We start from the raw sequence: 6,696 nt of genomic DNA, 5'->3' as shown, positions 1-6,696 counted from the left end.
TCACTGGAATGACAAGGATGCCGCGGGCAATATGCACGCACGTGTTGCGAGTTGTTGTCACGGCGACATAAACAAATTTCCACATGCAGGAAGACAGATGTTAGGGTTATATAATGCATGTATTTTAATCACAAAAACAAACCATTGCATCAAGTTAAACAGGCCCATTGGCTACTTGCATAATAAGCAGTTTTAAATTTAAAAGGTTCAATGCCTTTTCGCGCTGACGTGACCGAGCCCGACCCGAACCCGAACGTCATTTCTAAATATCTGTCCGAACCCGGCCCGACCCGTCGGGTACCGTCGGAACCCGTCGGGCTCGGGTCGGGTATCCATCCTCTAATGACTTTGATAAAAAATGGTTAGATTACAAAGACAATACAGGATTATAAGACTTTTTATGAGTCATGCAAGATAATGCACAATAAGACAAGGGAATGTGTATTAAAGGGGTCATGAATTGAGAAATCAACTTTACCTTGAGCTTTTGATATATAAAAGATAATATAAAAAAATATATATCCTGTAAGTTTCAGAGCTGAAAACTTCCTTGTTAGTCAAAGAAGAGCTTTTATAGACACCAGGCCCAGCAAATGGTCGATTTCAGAATATGCCACACCTTGACGTCATCCTGTGGCGAAGCAGAAAAACAGAAAAAGAACAATGCCTGATTCTGTGGCCCTGCCCACCGTCTCTTGCCACTAACATGACATAGGCATACATAGGCTAAAACACATCGAATTTCTATATAAGCAGTAAACAAACCACATAAGCTTCTTTTAGATTCTAATATATACATGGATGGACTTTATTTTTAATGAATATCCAGCTCACGTGGGGAAGCCATTGCGAGTCTGTTCCTTTATTTAACTACGGATTTGTTTGTAAACAAGAGACTGGATTTGCAGAAACGATGTGATTAGATGAATGAATGAAGCAACACTAATGTGAGTAAAATGTGTGTACTAATGTGTTTTTTGATATGTGGCAGTATTGCATTGTTACAGATAGTATTGATTATGTGTAAATGTCTAACTGAACATACCTCAGCACGCTGTCACTTGCTGGAGAATCCTTTATTTGTGGTGTTGTGGTTCATTGCAATTCGGGATCATACTCGGACATGTATGGGCCAGGTCTAGCAAAGGCCAGCGTCCCGGGGCTTTGTTTTTTCCAGATGGGCTACCAACACGTAAGACCGGTCTGCTGACGGACTATCTTAACAAGTGAAATAACATTCCTTTCTTGATGCGTGTTGTTCATAGCCTAGAAATCTAGACACACCCTAGCGGCAGCAAATCTTATTTGCCGTGAGTGTCGTCTAGCAACTCTCAATAGACTTCTGAGCTGGAAAAAACAAACTCTGGTCGGGCCAATAACAGTGTGTATAGAGTCGGTGGGCGGGGCTTAACATAATGGCAGCAGAGTTGCGCTTGTTTGCTTCTAGTAAACACAGAAGCTAGAGAACGGTCTTTCGAATCAGCTTTGACCGCGACTCTAGAAGACTTGGAGTTAAGCTTTTCTCTGAGAAAAGAACGGCACTGAAATCATTCTTAAGAAGGGAAGATGTGTTCTGAGTTTTGCCGACCAGATACGGCGAAAGTTTAATCTGTCTACTAGCTCCGCTTCACGTTGCTCTGGTTGGTTGTAGCGCTATCCTATCGCGTGCAGAGGGAGAAAGACAACCGTTTATCCCTTGATATTTGAAGGACACGTGCTGTGTGTGTGTTTGTGTGTGTACGGTTCGCGGATACATTCATCGATTGGGCGGGACAAGTAATAAAAAAACATTCCAATCAATCCTGGGTGGATAAGAGATGAATCGCATTTGTTTAATAAAGACATTTTGCGAGCCCTGTGGGCGTCTGGGCGATTAATTGCCGTTTTCCCACCGTTGCCGTTTCGGTCCCACTGTTGGAGTTGCCGTTTCTCCACTGACCACAAGAAAGCTGAAGCTCATTAAATATGCAAATCGTATCTAGCCGTGTGCGTTTTAGAGTGCGGATCGGGCTGCATTTTTCTGTCCGAGCCCGACCCGCGTCCGACAGAGCAGTAACCGAACCCGACCCGAGCCCGACAGGCATTCAAATATTTATGTCCGAGCCCGACCCGAGCCCGACAGTTAAAATCTATTTTTTCCCCTCATATACTAATGACACGCACGTTTGTTTGTGTGGAAATCCCGCTTTTATTAAGCAACTGTAAGGTAGGCATTCTGAAATGTTTACAGACGAGCGCATCAGCGCGCACACGGGGCATCAAACGTTACACAGAGCCCAATCAAATAGCCAACTGAAATTAAATGAACAAAGGTCTGCTAAAAATGGCCCAAGCTAACAGAACAAAACATTAACGTAACACAATTTAAATGCTTATTGAAATGAAAGTCATCTTACCAATTTTCTCAAACTGTGGTTCCTAAACTGCAACATGGGATCTATTTACATAATCTATCCATCAAAGTTTAGGCTAATCGAGGTTTTATGCAGAAAAAGGATTGCATCAACTGCGGATGGCTTCAAGGCTGTCCTGCTGCCAGCAGCGCTGAAGTTGCCCTCACTGGAATGACAAGGATGCCGCGGGCAATATGCACGCACGTGTTGCGAGTTGTTGTCACGGCGACATAAACAAATTTCCACATGCAGGAAGACAGATGTTAGGGTTATATAATGCATGTATTTTAATCACAAAAACAAACCATTGCATCAAGTTAAACAGGCCCATTGGCTACTTGCATAATAAGCAGTTTTAAATTTAAAAGGTTCAATGCCTTTTCGCGCTGACGTGACCGAGCCCGACCCGAACCCGAACGTCATTTCTAAATATCTGTCCGAACCCGGCCCGACCCGTCGGGTACCGTCGGAACCCGTCGGGCTCGGGTCGGGTATCCATCCTCTAGTGCGTTTACTTCCAAGTTTTCAGTGAGGCATGCCCATTAAAACTAAGCGTTTCTTGAGAGAGCCTCAAAACCAGGGCAGAATATAGCCTATTACTTAAAAAAAAAAAACCCTGCAAACGTCATAAGTTGACCTCAGACAACAGTATAAACATTTTTAAAAAGCCAGTTCATGACCCCTTTACGAAAGAAAATAGATCAGTTTTGTGTCGAAAAGCTTGTTTACAAACTAGTTTAGACTCCAGTGTCCTTTGCTCAGCACCAGCATACAAAACATCTGATGGTGACCAGCTCTGATGGTCTTTTCCGCAGGGAAGAACCGCAGAATTCAACAGGCCTCAAGTATTATACATCACTACCATTGATAGTCTACAATTGTCAGTAGTTAACCAGCCAATGTCACTGTTTCCCATTGTGAATCGGTCAAAGGGTGATGTAATTCCTCAGCCTTTATCTCCATCGAGAGGTTTCACCTCTACTTTAAAGCTTGGTCTTTGCCTGAATGTGGGTTAAATATAGCCGCTCCTTCTCGGGATGGCTGTGCCGTGTCTGAATGGGGCACCTTTGGGGATCTGACATTGTTAGAGTCCGCTGAGAAATGTCAGACATACTGAAATGAAGGACAAGTTTTGAGTCGGTCAGTCTTGAGAAGCATCTCAGCGACCGCTGATAAGTATCTACGGCAGAGCAGTATGAAAGACATCAGTGTGGCCAATCCAGCCCTTTAGAAGACCATTCAAAGTGTCTTAGCCTCACCAGAGCCTTATGCCTGGATTTCTCTTTGAGTTGACAATATAACCTCATTACTCTTTGTTACCGCTGGTTTTCCTCTCCCATCTGGCGTCCTTAGTGAGGAGTCTATCACTTTTCCCACTAAGGTCCCAGATGACTGCATTATCCGTGTGAGTGGTCAAATCCATGCCGCTAAAAGTGTTTCCTCACAAAAGGAGAGGATGTAAATATCTGGTAGGTGTTTCACAAAATTGAAGCATTTACAGCTACCTTTTCTTAGTAAAGCCATTTTGACACAAGCTTTTGAGCCATGGCTCTTTGTAGAATGGTGTATGGTGGGTAGATGTAAATGTTTGCATGTTTTTCTCTAACCCATTGACTTTGTGTGCTTTTAACAGTATTATTAACAGGATGACTACAGGATGCCTCGCTGCCAAGCATCACTCACTATAAATACCTGTAATGTTCTCTCTGTTCATCAAGGAAGGCATTTTGTCCTTCTGGTTTTCTTGATTTGCTAATGTTGTTCTCAGTATTTCTCTGTATCACGGACAAATCCGACATATCTCTGCTCATATAAATAAATTAAATTGAGGTACAGTGTCTCATGTTCATGCATATTTGCTTTGTTATGTGACTTGTGCTTTGTAACAGGACTAGAAATAATTCTGATCTTACAAATGCGACAAATACGACATCCCAGCAGCTGTCTATATTCACAAAAATAAGAACATTATATAAAAGGCTTTTTTTTTTTACCTTCATGTTCCAAATCGACTGAGTCACTTGAGAACTGAATCAGTCCAATCACTAAATCATCAATGAATCACGATTCACTTCACAAAAGGACGATTTGTTCACAAATCAGACATCATTTTGGAGTTTGACAGCCCCAGTCGTCATTCCCTTTCATTGTATGGAAAAGGTCGGGCAGGATATCTCTTAAAAACAATCACATTTTGAGTTCCACAGGTTTGCAACGTCATCATGAGGATGAGTAAATGATGATAGAACTGATATCTTATAAAGCAAATGCTTCATCTGTGAATAATGCTGAAATACTTGGAGGATTGAACAAAATGAGGACTGCCACGTTATATTTAAAAACAGGCCAAAATGTCAGCATTTTGAACATTTTCTGATACAATCCAGTTACACTAGCTTCCTCTGAACTGTTTTGACAAGTAAAATAAATTAAGGTTTTCTTGCACTTTTGTATAAATAGTGAGTCTGGCCTTCAAGTGACATGTATGAATAGATTGAATTGATGGTAAGTGAATTGTGCATTCCTCTTTCCTCTCCAGTAAGGGAATATGTGCTAAAGACTCATTCATTTAAGGCAGGTTGTTCATTTATTTTCAAATTAAGAACATCAAATACTTACACATTGATACAACATTGATAATTAGTGGTGTTTTACTTAGTAGCCTACCACACAATTGCTTATATTTAAGACTGTGGAATAAAAACAACCCCCTAAACATACCCCGATAGCAATCAACCATCAAAACAATGTGAAATCAATGGTCATTAATGTGTCAACGTTAACCACATTGAATCAACATCACTTTTGGATCCGCAAATAATGTATTTGTTTTATTTTTTTTACAAAAAAAATAAAAAATGGTAATGGTATTGAATCAATGCTACAATGTGATATTGGTTCAACATCATGCTTGCACTCTCAGAAACTGAAACAACAACCACACCCTGAAATCATCTGCAAATAAAAGAAGACATTAAATCTCTCAAGATCTCGGCAGTTCTTTTTGAAAACGAACAGAGGTTTAGATAATGATGTTTAATTGAAAATGTTTGCTCACCATTATGGTGATCAGTGTTTGCTTTAGTTGGGCAGTTTGACTCTTGGCTTTATATGTGAGTTTGTGGTCTTTGTAACATAAAGCCAAAAACAAAGATGATCAGGTGAAATAGTTTTCAGCATCATAAAGTAGAACAATTTACTAATCTTATCCCTGACTAAAAGTAGTTATTTTGTGAGATCAAACGCCACTTGAAAAGAAAAACAGGTGTGAGTTTTGTTTTACAGGAAGAAAAACAGGATTTAAGAAAATAGGGCGATCTTCTTTCTCAATACTCCACTTTCGTGGCATATTTGTGTCTGCCAAGTTTCAGCTATAAAAGCATGCTAAATCCAGTTGGTACCAAATTGTACCTTTTAAGGTACAAGTGGCCATCACTGGGCTTACCATTAAGGGAATATTTTTGTACCTCTATGTAGTTAAAAACAATGGTATAATTGTACCTTAAAGAGGACCAATTGTGTACATTTAAAGGTACAGTTATACGTTTATAGGAACAAAACTGTACCTCTAATGTAACTTTTTTTTGTGTGAAGCTCTGTTTTATTGGCTATCATGGGTATTACGTATTAAGTGTGTGGCCAGACAAGAAGTACTATTACAATTGCTTATATTTAGGATTATGAATTTAAACAACCCCTTAACCACACAGAAAGTAAATGTGTAAATATTCCCATCATGCACCATTTGTGCTACAGACAACTAATCTCACAAATTATGCTGGATGTCAATGTGCTATTACTGTTCAAAGAGATTGGCGATCAGTAAATGCCACACTGAAAAATATGGTAACATCTAAGTAATGGATTTTACCCATAAATATGATCAGTAAATCAACCTAAATACATTTTACCAACAAAAAAACATTTGACGGTTCAAATCAGGTAGAGAAAAACTCTTTAAATGTACAATTGCAGGTTACTAATTTTTTGTACAGAATATTAACGTGGACCAGTAAAACAACAACAAAAACAATTGCACTAAGATTTTTTTTTTGAATCATAAACTGAATCTGCCTTCGGTCTCGAATCAAACCACTTTACATCTCTGTGCATATAAAGTTGTCTCTTTTTAGATAACACAAAAAATGCTACCAAGGAAAAACATTCTTCAACATGAGATTAACATTTCTCTAATGGCACGATCTTTAGCAAACCCATCCGTGACCTTGCCAATGAGTGTTTAGCTCATCTCTCTGATGGTCTTAATATTGTTTACCCAATATTAGGAAATGAGTCCGTCTGA

Source organism: Pseudorasbora parva, chromosome 2 (assembly GCF_024679245.1).
Source record: "Pseudorasbora parva isolate DD20220531a chromosome 2, ASM2467924v1, whole genome shotgun sequence".
NCBI classification, from domain to species: domain Eukaryota; kingdom Metazoa; phylum Chordata; class Actinopteri; order Cypriniformes; family Gobionidae; genus Pseudorasbora; species Pseudorasbora parva.
The sequence above is the reverse complement of the archived record's forward strand: the minus strand, read 5'-3'. Positions refer to the sequence as shown.